Here is a 14,299-nt window from a genome sequence, read left to right as displayed (position 1 = left end):
GCGCCTGTTGCACCGGTAATGGTAATTACCAGAGAATTGGTAATGGCGGTGTGACCTCTCAGGGGAGGAAGGAGCAGGCGCTGGAGGCGGGCAGGGCTGAGCCCTGACCCCCGGCTCTGGCCCTGCCGTCGTTTGTACTCGTGCAGCGGTACCCTCCTGCAGAAATGGTGCCTTTTTTAATACCTGGGGTGATAATTCTGTGCCTTTACATGACCCCGATCACAAAACCATCCAGTCAAAACCTCTCTACAACTACCTGACGGGGGGTTGTATTGAGGTGGGTGCTGGTCTCTTCTGTCAGGTGGCTGGGGATAGGACGAGAGGAAATGGCCTCAAGTTGAGGCAAGGGAGATTTAGGTCAGATATTAGGAAAAATTTCTTTACTGAGAGGATTGTCACACATTGGAATAGTCTGCCCAGGGAAGTGGTTGAGTCAACATCCCTGGAGGTATTCAAAAAGCGCATAGACGGGGTACATGGTTTAGCGGGCATGGATGGTGGTTGGACTCGATGATCTTGAAGGTCTTTTCCAACCTATATGATTCTATAAATCGTAAAATCAGATTTCCAGTATATCCTGTTGTATTTCACCCAGCTGCCCCCCAAAGTCATCTAATACTATGTATAACTGGCAAATCGCATTCCAGGAGGTCCTCGTTTAAAATCACCTGTACTTCCCTGTATTGTAGCCCAGGCAATTCACAGAGCTGCTTAGTCTTCACTTCTGTTCAACACTGCAGATCTTTGCCTTCTCTGAAACCTTTGTCAAACAGTAGTTAAATGTTTTCTTGCAGCTCATCGGTGAAAATACCAAGCCATGTCATAGTTAGCATTCATCTCTCCTGAAGTCCACCAGAAAGCCTGCTATTTCGTGATGAAAGCAAGTATTTCTAGGATCTATTTTAAACTAGTTTTCACTGGTGAGTAGTTAACAGGTTAATATTTGCCACATTGTTATGTAGCTCTGGTTTTTTTTACAAAATGGCGCATACTTGTATTTCTGCATGTTCACCCCATCAGCTAGTATATGTTTTCATCAAAGAATTAAATCATGTTCATTTGAAAAGGTTTATTTTCAAAAAAGAAAATACATTTTGCTGATTCTTGTGTTTTTCATTTGCCCCCTCTTTAATTTTTTTAACTATTTTCTTCCAGTTTCTCCATTGTTTTGCTTTGGACTGATGTCACACTAACTAAACTGGAGGCCACTATGGATATCTTGCTGCCACTTCAGAGTACCAGCATGCAGGTTAAAGGAGAGGCAAAAGCAGTAGGTGCTGGTGCAAAGGCTGGTGGATTCTTCCATTTGAGATTAAGTAACTGAGTGGTTTTGCACTCCAGACAAAAGTACAATGTAGAAATGCCCTATATTACACTAAATATAACATATTCAGTCTAGACACAGCAGCAAATAGTTTGCCCAGCTTCTGAGAAGCTGTCAGCAGCATAGGCATAGCCTTCAAAACAGTAGCGAAAGTTGTTTGTACGTATGTTTAGAAAAAGTGATATCTAATAAAAGAGAGCAATACACAACATTTCCTTTTGGTCTAAGGTAAAAGAGACCCCATCCTTTTTCACATTGTTTCATGACTCCTTCCCATGCATGATGCAGGAAGCCCTCCGCCCACAGGACTACCCCACAAAGAATGGCCCCCTCTTCAGCACCTTCCTCCTTAGAAAACTGAGGGACCTTCAGCTCAATCACATCCAGGAGTATGGACTCTCCCTGTGTCCTGGCGTGGTTCTCTGCCACTGCTCCATTTCTGGGAATACCTACATTACTGCGTCAGGTAGTATCTGTAAAAGACAGAGACATGTAAACACAACTTTTACGATTTTTAAAACCAGCTGCAAGTCTCCTCCAAACCTAGAGTCTTGAAGTAGTTGGTTTCAGTTCTTGTGTGAGTTAACTTTAAATAATGGTATTCTTTCTCCACTTAATTCACAGATAATGAAATAACTCCTTTACATGGCAGGCCGAAAACACATGGCCTATAAAAGGGAGACAGGAGAGGGGACAGAGGCATTCATGTTAATTTAAAAAATTTAAAGCATTAGCTTACTGAAGTGCTTAACAGTGTTATGCAGTGATACATTTGAATCAATGCTTTAAGATACTTTTTTTCATGGTGAAACAACATTTCACATTTAACTGTGTATTGATGTAAGTGAAACAGGATGTCTGAGTGCCCCCTTCTATTCTGAAAATACAAATTTAATACTGTATTCAGCAAGCCTGACTCTGGAATTTCCTTGTCTTTCTACGGTCCGTACTGTACATGCTGAATTCCTGTATGGTGTCTTCAATTTCCATTCCTCTTTGTCATTCAGTTAAGGAAATACTCTATTTTGTAAAGACTGAGGAACACATACTGAGGGTTAGATGCATCTTGATTATGAATGGCTTTCTGTGTGCCCAGGTTTAAATAGGTAAGCCTTGATTTTCAAAAATGTGACTATTTGCTGCTCAGGGGAAGTAAGACTGGTTTTCTAGAGCTAGGTGGTCAAGTGCTGAGAATTAGAGGATCCTTTTGAAAATCTGGGACTAAATGATTTGTTCATCTCCACAGTGTAGCCAAGTTTAAGGTTCCCATCTGCTTGGTTCTCTTTCCTTCCCTTACTCAATACTGCTACCCATGCAGTTAGAGAATAGAAGCTAAAGTAAATCTTCAGTTTTATGAAGTCAGTGGTAAAATTGTTAACTCTAATACAAGAAAGATTCCCTCCATGAAAGTCATATTATAAGAGTGAAAAATATAAAAATAAATAAGCAGCTGTATAGATTTAGAAATTTACAACACATATGTACAAGAAAAGATTGTTCAGCATTAAAAAACAGATGAACACAAGGCCAGGAGATTCAGTCAAAAATTACTCTGTCATGAAGGTTTTAAATCATAGTTTGAAAAATACTTTGAAATCTTAGATCAGCTTTGGGGACTAGCTTTTTCTCCATCACATCTCACTTCAAATTCCACCCCAAAACCCAAGAATGTACAGTAAAAGGAAAACATGCTTTGACAACCCTATGATTTTACCTTCTAATGCACCATAATATCACTGCCATGGTAATTCATGACTCTTAGAATATAATCTGACATGACACTAAAGAAGTTATTACTCTTCCATCCGTGGGGAAAAATCTGTTTATAAATTTGAACGCAATATCACTGCATTCAGTGGGAAAAAAATCCAAAGCCCTAAAAAGCAAATAGTCACAATGAACAAAGAGAGATCATTTGCGCTGCCTCTTACTGCTTTGTGTCTTGACATGCAGTAGCAAGTTTTCACTTAATAAAAAGTATGCACATAAAAATCTCCATCCTTTAAATGGGTATTTGAAATCCTACTCTGAAAACAATTTTCAGCACATTCTGGCGTGTATAATTTATACATTGAAGGGTTATATTAATGCCAGCCTCCAGAATTAAATGAGACTTGCTACATTTCTTAGTGTTGCCACATGCCAGACATCCCCTTTAAAGGGATGACTAGCAGCTTGTCTTTGAATCTGACTAAGACCGGGGGGGATCCCCCAGTCTCAAATTCATTTGGATAATCATTGCTTCCTGATACTCTGCTGGGATTTGAGAGATTCCTGTCTGCCAAACTCCAAAAGTAAGTCCAAATTTGCTGTCCAGGAGCATCAACTGGAAGCCCTCAGCACGTGAAATTGGGTGAGATATCTAGCACAACAGGAGGCAGGAGTAGTAGAGAGAGGTTTAAACTCTCATTCCTCTTGAGATGGCAGGGTTTCCGTTTTTCCCTTTGATCTTTTAGGGTGCAATAGAGGAATCACCTCCACAGCAATACTTTTGAGGAAGGGAAATGATTGACAACAGCAACCCAGCCTAGCTGCCTTTTGAAATGCTAAATTCAAGTGCTGGACCCCAAGACGGTGAGCTATCCTTACTGCTAGTAATGAGCTTCCTGGAAGACAACAGGAGGCCCAGGAGTTGTCAACTACCACCAACGGGACCTAACATTAGATGATGGTGATTCTGGAGATTTTGGGATCCTATACACAGGTGCCAACATACAGAAGCTTTTGGAGGGTGCTGGCTAGTGAAAAGGGGCCGTAAATTGACTGCAGATTAATTAAAACTGTTACTTAGCAGAATTTTTCACATGAAATCTCTTTACAGCTGGATGACATTTCTATAGATAAGGCAGAAGGTGCTAATTTCATAGACGTGGTTTTTCCCCAGACAGTGAATTTCAGTAGACGTCAAACATGCCATGAATGATATGTATATGTCTCACAGGTTTTATTAAGTATCAAACTAGCAGAGCTTGAGACATATGTAAACATTAAAAAAAAAGTAAGAGTTGTAAAAACTTCAAATTGCAGCATCCTTAATCATTGTCTAGAAGACGGGCTTTTTGAAAAGTTGGGAGTTGTAGGATAGATCCCCCTGGTCAGGACGGATAGTGTGATTTGACTTGGAGCTCTGCCAATACAAACCATAGCATTAGCAGTAATGTTGAACTCTGCTTGCAAAACATGCTTGGCATTGTCAGAGCTTTAGGAAGCAAGACAAGTTCTTTGCATTTAATTTAAAGTTCTGACACAGGACTGCTCCCTATTAAAGGCTTCAGAAGAATCTAAAAACCAACACAACCTTTTCATTATCCAAAAAAACTGATGAAGCCTTGATGCAGTGTGCAGAGCAAATGGTTTGAAGTAGATGGCAAAAAAACCTACTTAAAAGTAGGCTTCTAAAAAGTAGAGGAGAAACAAACATGTTTGGTAATGTCATAAAGCTTATGGTCCTCTATATAGCCTATATAGTCCTTTATGTAGCCCTCTACAATGAAATCTCTTTAAAAAAAAGTTCAGCAGTTACTTTTTTGTGTGCTTTGGCTACTGGTTCTTGTTTCATAGCTATGTGTAGTGTCTCAGCATCCTCTCATTCTTTTGTTTTTAAGAAACGTAAGACAGAAGTTGTTTCAGCGTTCCCTCCAGGCACATGGTATTTAACATAGAAGGCAGAATTGCTGTGTCAAATAGCAAACGCTCAACTATTATTGGATATAATCAAACCCTTATTGTGTACATTTACGCTCTTCCTGTGCCCAGGCTAGTAACATTTTAGAACCTAATGAGGTGTGTAGTGTAAGGCCACCTATCTTGTTCTTTGAGTTAATGCAGCCATCCTAAATTTTCTCAAGCTATCTAAAAGGGCTTTGCCAGTATGTCACCATGACATCAGCTTGTGCTGCATCAAAATGCTAAGTACAGCGTTTTTGACAGACAATAGCGTTATCTCTTCATCAGCCACAAGAGAGAGGAACTTGATTCAAGATCCTATGAATATTAAGTAGGACTGGTATTCCTAAGAGTTGTTAATCAGCATGTTATTTTTGTGGTGAGCGTGCTGAGATTAGGTACATTTCTGAAAATTTTCTTCTTTTGCATGAGATCTTGGAAACTTGTTATTATAGGAATGTTAGGCTTGCTTTAAAAATCAGTATGTTTCTAGTCTCAAGGTTGTCAAGAAAATGGATATACTACATGTGTTCTGCCAAGCCCTTACCGTCCTTTCTTATGGTCAGTGTTCTTCATGGCCATTTATTTGCTATTCAAAGGCTATTCAAAGATTCATTTTTAAAAGCAAATTCAAAAATACTTTCTTTGGTGTTGCAAGGCTAACTTCCCCCAAAAACTGGTAGCAGGAAGGGAGGTCTTATTCTTCTTTCTTCCCAAGAGCACAAAATGTTTGCAGCATCTGGCATATATTTCCCCTTATAGTGTAGGATCAGGGTGGCTTTAACTTAACAACACTGTTGCAAAGCATTAAAAAACCCCAGTGTTAAGAGTTTCTTTTCTATGTCTGAGGAAGGAAAAAGCAACCCCAACACAAAAAACTTTTTGGATAGAATGGCTGCTGCTATGGACTTAAAAAAGATACAACTATTTTTATAATTAAATTTATGTGTACAAAGAGTTCTGCTTGAATATATTACATTCATTCACCAGGCTCCATGTCATGCTTACAGGTTTGTATTTCTCAGGAGAGAAATCCAGAACTGTTATATAATTCTCCAGGAACAGATAAAACCTCCCTTAACAGTGTTTTGTAGTGGATAATACTTTGCAGTGCTGTTTCTAAAACAGTCTATATCTTGGTGGCTTATTTAAAAAAAAGACTACATTATCCCAATGTGTTCCATTAATGAAAAGGCTAAGGAAAACAACAACAACAACAAAAAAACCCTGAAAATCAAAGACCAGCCTTCCTATGAAATTCCTGAAATCCCCCAGTGCTATTTGTAATGAAAGTTTGAGTAACTATAATGACCATGTGATAATATTTTGGTTTGCCTTTTTTTTTTCTCCAGTATCCTGTCATAATTAATGGTTTGGAAGAGAAATAGTCTGTGAATTGCAGAAGTCTGCATTTTTGCAAGAGAATCCAAGACTGTTCATTTATGTTTACAACTTAGAGCTATGTTGTTCTGTAATGGTGTAATCTCTACATTCCTGGTGAACTAAACAGCAAAGATCTAGTTAATAAACTCAAAATTAAAAAGAAAGGGGTCTCAAAAAAGAAAAATTCTCTGTATTTTGAGACTGTCAAACAAAAGGATATTATTAAATATGTTTTTAATACTGATCTATACTTGCTTATCTTTGCTTTTGAAGATTATTTGTCTGATAGCAGGAATAAATAGGGGGTATGTTTCCCTCAGGATTTGACTGAAGACTTTACTATGTTCTGTGCTTTAACAGTATTTTTTTTTATTTTCTTAAGCAGAAGGTCACCCTACTGCCAGCAGTATGATACTGTGTGACTGTCAGGACTGTGATTCTGAGCCCAGTTACATCAATGTTTGCAAACTAACCTGGGCCAGAACAGGGGCTGAAGCAGAGGTGTGCCATAGTCCACACTGTATGCAGCTGTGGGCACCCTGGCACATTTCAGCTTGTGCCAACAACAAGCACCATCCCAGAAGATGCCCAGGTCCTGAGTACAGTTCTCTCCCTTCTCACAGCTCAGCTTCAGGACCAAAGAACAGATCCTGGCTGTTTTCTTTTCTGGTTCAGAGGTAGCCACTAAAGCTTCCCAAGAGAAGTCATTTACCTGCGTACCGTTCTATTTTCCAGCTGTTTGCCACCAAAGGCCACTGCTCACATTAGCTATATAAAGCCTTGCTTGATACTCAGATCTGGAAAATATTTGTAGCCACTTTCCCCCTGTTTAATTTTTAACTGGAGCTTTTCTTGATGTCGTGGTCTAACGAGGACTAAATAAAAATGAGTAAGGACTTTCACAGTCTGAGTTTTGAGCCTGTTTCCAGAGGGTCCTTTGAGAGCCTTTCCAATTATTTCCCTTCAGCTGGGCTCCTGAGTTTAGCTATTAATCTTCCTTCATAAATAAATCACTGTTGTGCACTAAGCCTTTTTTGTTACTGTTCCTCCAATTTTTCTATATTTTCCTGGTAATGAATTTAATGCAATATTCTTCATGTGGTCTTACAAGCATAATAAGCAGATGGAAATGCTAGGATTACAGCTAAAAACAGCTTAAATGCAACTGTTCATCTTCTTTTGTAACAACAAAATTAATGAATACAAAGATTAACTTCTCACTAATTTTCATTCTTCTCTTTTTTCCTCAAACAGCCATTCCCAATAGGTATTCTGTTGGAAAAACAAGGGTTCCAAGGAGGATTTACAGAGGAGAAGGGATGGGGCGGCAGCAGACAAGGGACACTAATAGAGCCCAGCATTACAGGAAAGAACTTTACAGTCCTCCTATCCATCCCAACTGCTTCTGGGTCTGGATAGATAATAACAGACTGTAAACCATGCCTTTTATTTTAGTGTAAGGCACTCTGATACAGAGGACTTGTGAATAATAGAAAAGCTGAGAAGAGTGGTGAGATCTTGCTGATTGATGCTGTCAAGCAGCAATGGGCATAAAGGTCAGGAGGATTTTAAATCCACTGGGATTTAGTGACACTATGAACTTTTCTCTGTGACCAGCTTCCATCCTAAATAAACCACCTGGAGAAGGGAAGTAGTTCTGACAAGCAGGATATGGCAGCTCTGAACTTAATAAAAAGTTAAAATGCTTACATAACACTGTGCTGGGTCACACATCTAGTATGGATCAGAAGATACTCATGGAAAATGAATGCACAATGACAGCCAAATTGCTTGAGTGATGGGGAGGAGGGGGGGGACTAGCATAGGAGAGTAAAATAAAGAATAAAGCTCCCTTTGGGGTCCTCACACAGAGTGAAAATTAAGTTTTCCAGACCAAAATGCCAGAGACATTATGGACTGGTAGAAATGCACTGTGTTTTGGGATTGATATAGTGCTGCAGCTAATATCCTTTTCCTTTGGAAATGTGTTAGGCCTTTAGTGATCACTGCAGGCCAGGACTTTGTCATATCTCAGAAATAAAATTATAAGATCATTTTTCAAAACTTAAAAGATTTTTCACTCTTGATTGCATGTAGCAATTCCTTTGTGACCCTGAAACCAGAACCTGTTTTCTTTACTGAGATGTTTGCTCTGCTTTTGTTGATACACAATGACCATAACAGATAGTCAGTTGTATGCTCTGATTTTTGTAGGGCTGTTTCCTAGTTTTTGGTTGGTGTAGTTTTTGCTATGAACTTTTTATTTCTTCTAAAGCATAAAATTTGATGTGACGTATGGCAGATAGACTGAGAAAAAGTAAAAGGGTGAGTCTAATGTGAAGTGCTAACATTTGCAACTTAGCCAAGATTTCTCTCATAAGTGATAGAAGAGTTTGCACTGGTGGCCATGGTATGTCGGAGTCTCCTCCCAGCATCTCCAGTCACATGGCGCTCTGGGGTAGCCCTGACAGAGCACACAGAGCTGGAGGGATGAGTGGCAACACAGGCAAATCTGGGGTCTACCTTGAACTGTAAGCTGAAAAATTTTAGAAGATGCCACATTATGGAGGAATGGGGGAAGATGTGAGCATTGAAAAGTAAAAGAGGTCCGTCCTTTCTGGGGATGCAGAAGGAAAAATTAGAAAATGAATCTAGAACAAAGCAAAGGCAGGCAGGCATTCCATAGCAGTTTTTCAAGGAAAAAAACCACTTGAAATTTCCACTCTTATTAAGCAACACTGCCTCACCTGAGCTCATTTTGGAACCAGCTCCTGGCTAGAGTTTTGATTAGTAATTACGATCAAGCTTCCTTTCACCTACAGCTTTCCAGGGAGAAAGGCAAAACCCTGACTGAATCCACTGGTAAGTCCCACACCTTATGAAGCTGGTAATGAATCATGATTTCTCTTTTACTGTATTGGCACTACTCACACAGTGTTCATAATGCCCCAAATAGTAATGATGCACATATTCTACACAGTGAGATCTTTGCATCCAAAATTACTTATTTACTACTAATAATATGGTCCCAGAAAAGCTTGTTTTAAGATGTAAACCAGAAAATTATATATTGACATGACATCTGGCAAAGGCTTTTTAACAAATAAAGGAATAATTTTACACTTTCCTGCTCCTTGGGTACGAGTCTGCTCATGTAACAGCTATTCAGAGAATAACACAAATTTGTTCATATTAATGTGATAGATTTTAAAATTTTAAACTCTTCTCACATACTTACTTTTACTTTAAGAGAGCTGTTTCCATGAGGCATGCTTGCTTGGTAACCTACTGGTATTTTTGGTTCCAATTAATGGAGTTTGCTATGTTCTGACTTGTTCTGTTCACAGGTAAAAGTGCTTACAGGAGAGTCCCTGAATTCTTTAAAACAATATCGACAGACATTTATATTCAGACTGTGTATTATTACAAATTAAGGTATAGTGACTAATTTCAGACTCCAGCTAGGATTTCAACACTGTTGATTGGAATAAATCTTTGAATTTGTCATGTATTGAATCTGATATTGAATTAATGAAAGACAATATGCATGCAAACTTACCAGGTCATTCTTCCACAATACGTTTCACAGTAGAACTCAAATTTCATGTGTGTATTTTGAGCTGTGCCAGCATATTCCACTGCTACAAAGTCTGAAAGAAGAAGGTGTTTATGAAAAAGAATTTTTCAGCAGTTGCAAGACCAGCTCAGTGGGATTCAGGATGTTTACCCTCCAACATAGTACTGGTCAGGAACAGAACAGGGGTTTTCTTTTTTCCTAGTAATCATGATTCCTTTTTAAATTATTTCCATTAAGACCTTGATATGTTGATATATTGCTTAAATTACTAGTCTACCTCTTGATGAACTACACTTTTTTTCCAGTTGCCATGGCAGTAAATGTTGGAGTTGAGACTTCAGACTGTGGTCAGGTGGACCAGATGCTATCACAGCCCGTTTGTTTCTCCTGCTCTGCCAGCCTCCACCCAGGTGAAGCCAGACACCCAGCTGTACCAGCACCCACCTGCACCTGTGCAAAGTCAGTCAGTTTAGTTTAGCAGCTTTCAGCAGTAGTTTAGGCTAAATTGCCTGGTTTTGCAATGACACAGATGATGTGCAGTCATGCTAAACATGATGAGATGAGCAGACAGAACAGTTTGGAGGTGATACCTTCCTAAATTCTTTTAGCTCAGGGAGACCCTCTGACCAGTTACCTATGCTCAGGGCATTTTGGCTCTCTTCTTGACTTGCCACAGAGTTTAGGGGAGAAATCCAGACTCATTTGAAACAGCTCCGAGAACAGCAGCTTAAAAATATTTCTTGAATATACCATATTTATTTCTTCTGTTACGCAAGCATTATTTTCCTTCATTCTGATATCAGAGACATGAACTATCTTCAGAGAATGAAATACCACCTCAAGGTAAATCATGCAGCTTCTTATCAATGCTGCTCTATCAGAGCATCCAAATCAGTGGTAAGCAATCTAGCAAGTGCAGGAAATGGTGAGTCATTATTGAATTATGAGAAGCTGGTTCATAAATCCTATATAATCACTTTTTCTGAGCTGACTTGGGAAAATCCTTTAAAGCTGCCTCATTCTGTTTGGCATCCACAGTAGCTCAGCGTGATAGAAAAGATTTACCTTTCCCCAGACAACTTCCCAGAGCCCTTGCTTTTCAGCTGACAGCGAGGAAAGAGCTTGTAGCAGCGCATTTCAAATTAGAGTCAGATTTAAAATCTTCGAAGGCACCTGAATTTAAGCAGAGATTAGGCACATAAAACCAAAATTACAACTCCAACCCCCTCTGTAATTCCCTCACTCTGGAATTATTGAAACACCCTGGGTACCTAGCTTATTTACTTCAAAGCTTCCTATGTCTCTGCACATGGACCTGATCTGAACAGCCTAAAGCCCAATGAGGATCCAGAGCCGAAGTGGTTTTCCTCCTAGCTTCCCCATGGGCTCTGCTTCAGCAGCCCTCCTAGATACCTAATCCCCTAGTAAAATCAAAGATTCATAGGTGGAAAGTAAAAGAAAGGGAGCACGATCGAAGCCTGATGTTGAGGGCTGGTCCAGGGCAGCGAGGTCCTGGGATCTCAGCAGACATCTCTGAAGGCTCTTTCACGCCAGATTGGCTCCTCAAGCCTCTCTCCTGAGCCGCCGGCTCCAAGATGATGTATGCGTCCATCTCCCAGGATGGGCAGCGTTTTGGACCACGCGCGGCCCTCGAAGTGCCCTGCTGGGTGCTCCTCTGGCCACCTCCTCGGGCTCTTGGCCTCACTCATGGCTCAGCTGCGATTCCCAGCTGCAGCACCTGCCGTGAAACAAGGGCAGGGCTCCAGGCTCGGTTTCAGTGCCCAAAATACGGAGTGCCGGAGCCTAGCTCCAGCTCGAGCTCTCAGTGATCCAGTCTCTGGAGCAGGAGAGGGGCCGGGAGCTCGCAGAGCTGTGCATCTGTGACTGAGTTTCTCCTGAGTCAAAACCAAAGTCTGGAAAGCTAGAAACTGTAGAAGTGTGCCAAGAGGAGTCTTCGAAGCTGTCTAAAGCAATTATTTTATGTAATCTTTTTGAAAGATTAAGATGTATTTTTCATCTTGGAATTGCTGAATAAGAGCTACACTTTTTACTTCCCATAGCTTTGAAATACTTCCCAGTCTCAGGACAGAATTACTTACCTTGCTAATTTTGGAGGTTTTGACATTTTTGATGGCCATCCCTCATGTTTCTCCTAAGACCCTTAGCTAATCAGCACACCTAGCAGGGTATGCTCCTGAAGTATGCTGTACTTATATTTTGCATTGGGGACTACTGGCGCAGAATCAAAAGGCCTAACTGGGATTAGATAATCATATAAAATAGAGAACATTGTAAACAACAGAAGCCTAAATGTGCTGGCATGAATTTGTGGCCTAATTCACTTTAGTTCTTCTGTGAAAACCACAGTATCGCTTCCTCAACCTCATCCGTAACACTGACATGTTCCTGCTTGCCTGCCTTCGCAATAGCTGCGTGTCCCTCTTCTGCTCCATTCTCATCCTTGGTGTTACAGATTCCTGCTTGTCACTGAGCTTATATAAAGGGGGTTTCCTTCCTCTTTAATTTAAAATAGTGGTTGTAAGAGCTTGGCAGCTGCCAGAGTTGTTCTTTTAAGCCATCAGACTCACTTTGTTATATTAATAAATGAGAGGCAGTTTTCTTCAAAATGCTTTCCTCAGACTTCTGCTAGCTCAGAGACAATTTCTCCCAAAATTTACAGGGATTGTGAAGATGAACAAAGCTTACAATTGCTCAATTCTCTGTAAGCATAGCAGATCTCTGGTTGAAACATGATGACCACCTAAACTATACATTTAATACAGTGCAGTTTTTATTTTAAGGTGCTTCTTGTATACACCATGATCCTCTGCTACAGTATTATTAGAGAAGAAAGTCTGGTTTGTTACTGTCTTCCAATAGGAGAATTTTTTACCTGAGGATTTTCTTGTTTTCATTGACATAACCAAGTAATGACTAGCAATTGATGCCTCAGAGAAAAGTTACTAAACCAGAAATTTTAAAAATAACAGACAGAAAGCAATTTAGGAATAAATTATCAAAAACTAGCCCTGAAGTTTTGGGGTTTGTTTTTTATCTTGGTTAATGGAGGAAAATGATATCTTATATTTCTTCTTACTCAGTTTTCTTCTTGTTTGGATTTCTTTTGGAGTATATTAATTTTATTTTTCAGCATTTTTTTCCTTTCCTTTGCAGGAAGTTTAAAGAGAGTTAGTTCATCCTTCAAAACAACTGGCATGACACAACACCAGCAGTGTGAAAGTATAGATTATTAGGACCTTAAATAACTTTCATGTTGTGTTCAGTGATCTGAATTTTCATGCTGCAAATGTAAATGCCATGTTCAATTTTATTTTCTGCGCTGTAATGCAAGTATGAATATTGCCATTTTCTGTAAACCCAAAAAGATCTGGCAAGACAACACTGCTCCTGGGCTTGACAGTGATGGCAGCGTTTCAGCTTCCATTAAACAAATGGGAAAAGACTTAAAAAATTAAACACAAAGTTGAATATTTCATAGTGACTTTGCTAAATGGGACTGGTCTGTCTCTTTCAGAGAGCTGTACAGAAAGTGACCTCCCGTGGCAGACGGAGATGTGCTGTGTCTGAGATGTCCGTCTGCGGGGACTCCCGCACCGCCGTGATTTTTGGGCAAGGCTTTTCTTAGCTGCCTGAGCAGGGGGAGTGCAGACCCGAAGATCTGAAACCCAGACCTCGGAAAGGACCGGCATCACAAAAAGACTGGAGAAGCGCTGCTGCTCCTCAGCACCTAGCCTTGTTTTTGTGTGACTGCAAGGAGGTCTTCAGATATCCTGCCCTTCCATTCCTAGACCTTGAGAAGCTGAAATGGATCTTACCTGTGCATGGGTTTAGATACAAGCTGGGGGGTTTTGTTCCATGACAAAAAAAATTATTCCCACAGTTTTCAGGTGCCACTTCTTAATTTCTTCCCACCGTCGGGGGACATGAATTGTTTGATGCCCAGACCTCTGACGTAATGAACTCTTGTGGTACTTTGGGGGTGTCTGAAAGCTGGAGGGGTGGCTGTGGATTGCAGGTGTGTGGGGGCTGGCAGCACGTGATGCACTCTGCCTGGCGCTGGGGAAGACAAATAATTGCAATGAGAAGAGTCGGAGCTGCAGATGCACCTGTACAGTCAGTCTGCCAAATGGAGGATGTGTCAGTGGTTGATGAGACCTGGAAACAGAGATGTTGCTTGTTCAGGAAAGCCAAGGGGAGCCCAGTGAGGAATAAGGTGACATTATTCAGCCCATGATCCCTCCTGGGCTACTCCGCAGGGTAGAGGACAGTGGATGAACTGAGGCATCTCTGCTTTGTAAAGCTAAATAGCCATAGTAAAGCAGTTGCTG

At 40.4% G+C, this 14,299-nt stretch overlaps 1 protein-coding gene across 1 annotated transcript in view; it reads left to right on the top strand.

The window, feature by feature from the left end:
* The window catches only part of LLPH (LLP homolog, long-term synaptic facilitation factor), a 556,390-nt gene that overhangs the window by 501,186 nt on the left and 40,905 nt on the right, over positions 1–14,299 (top strand). The gene's annotated exons all lie outside the window — the stretch shown is intronic.

The sequence above is a fragment of the Accipiter gentilis genome, chromosome 34 (genome assembly GCF_929443795.1).
Source record: "Accipiter gentilis chromosome 34, bAccGen1.1, whole genome shotgun sequence".
Lineage (NCBI taxonomy): Eukaryota > Metazoa > Chordata > Aves > Accipitriformes > Accipitridae > Astur > Astur gentilis.
The sequence above is the reverse complement of the archived record's forward strand: the minus strand, read 5'-3'. Positions and strand labels throughout refer to the sequence as shown.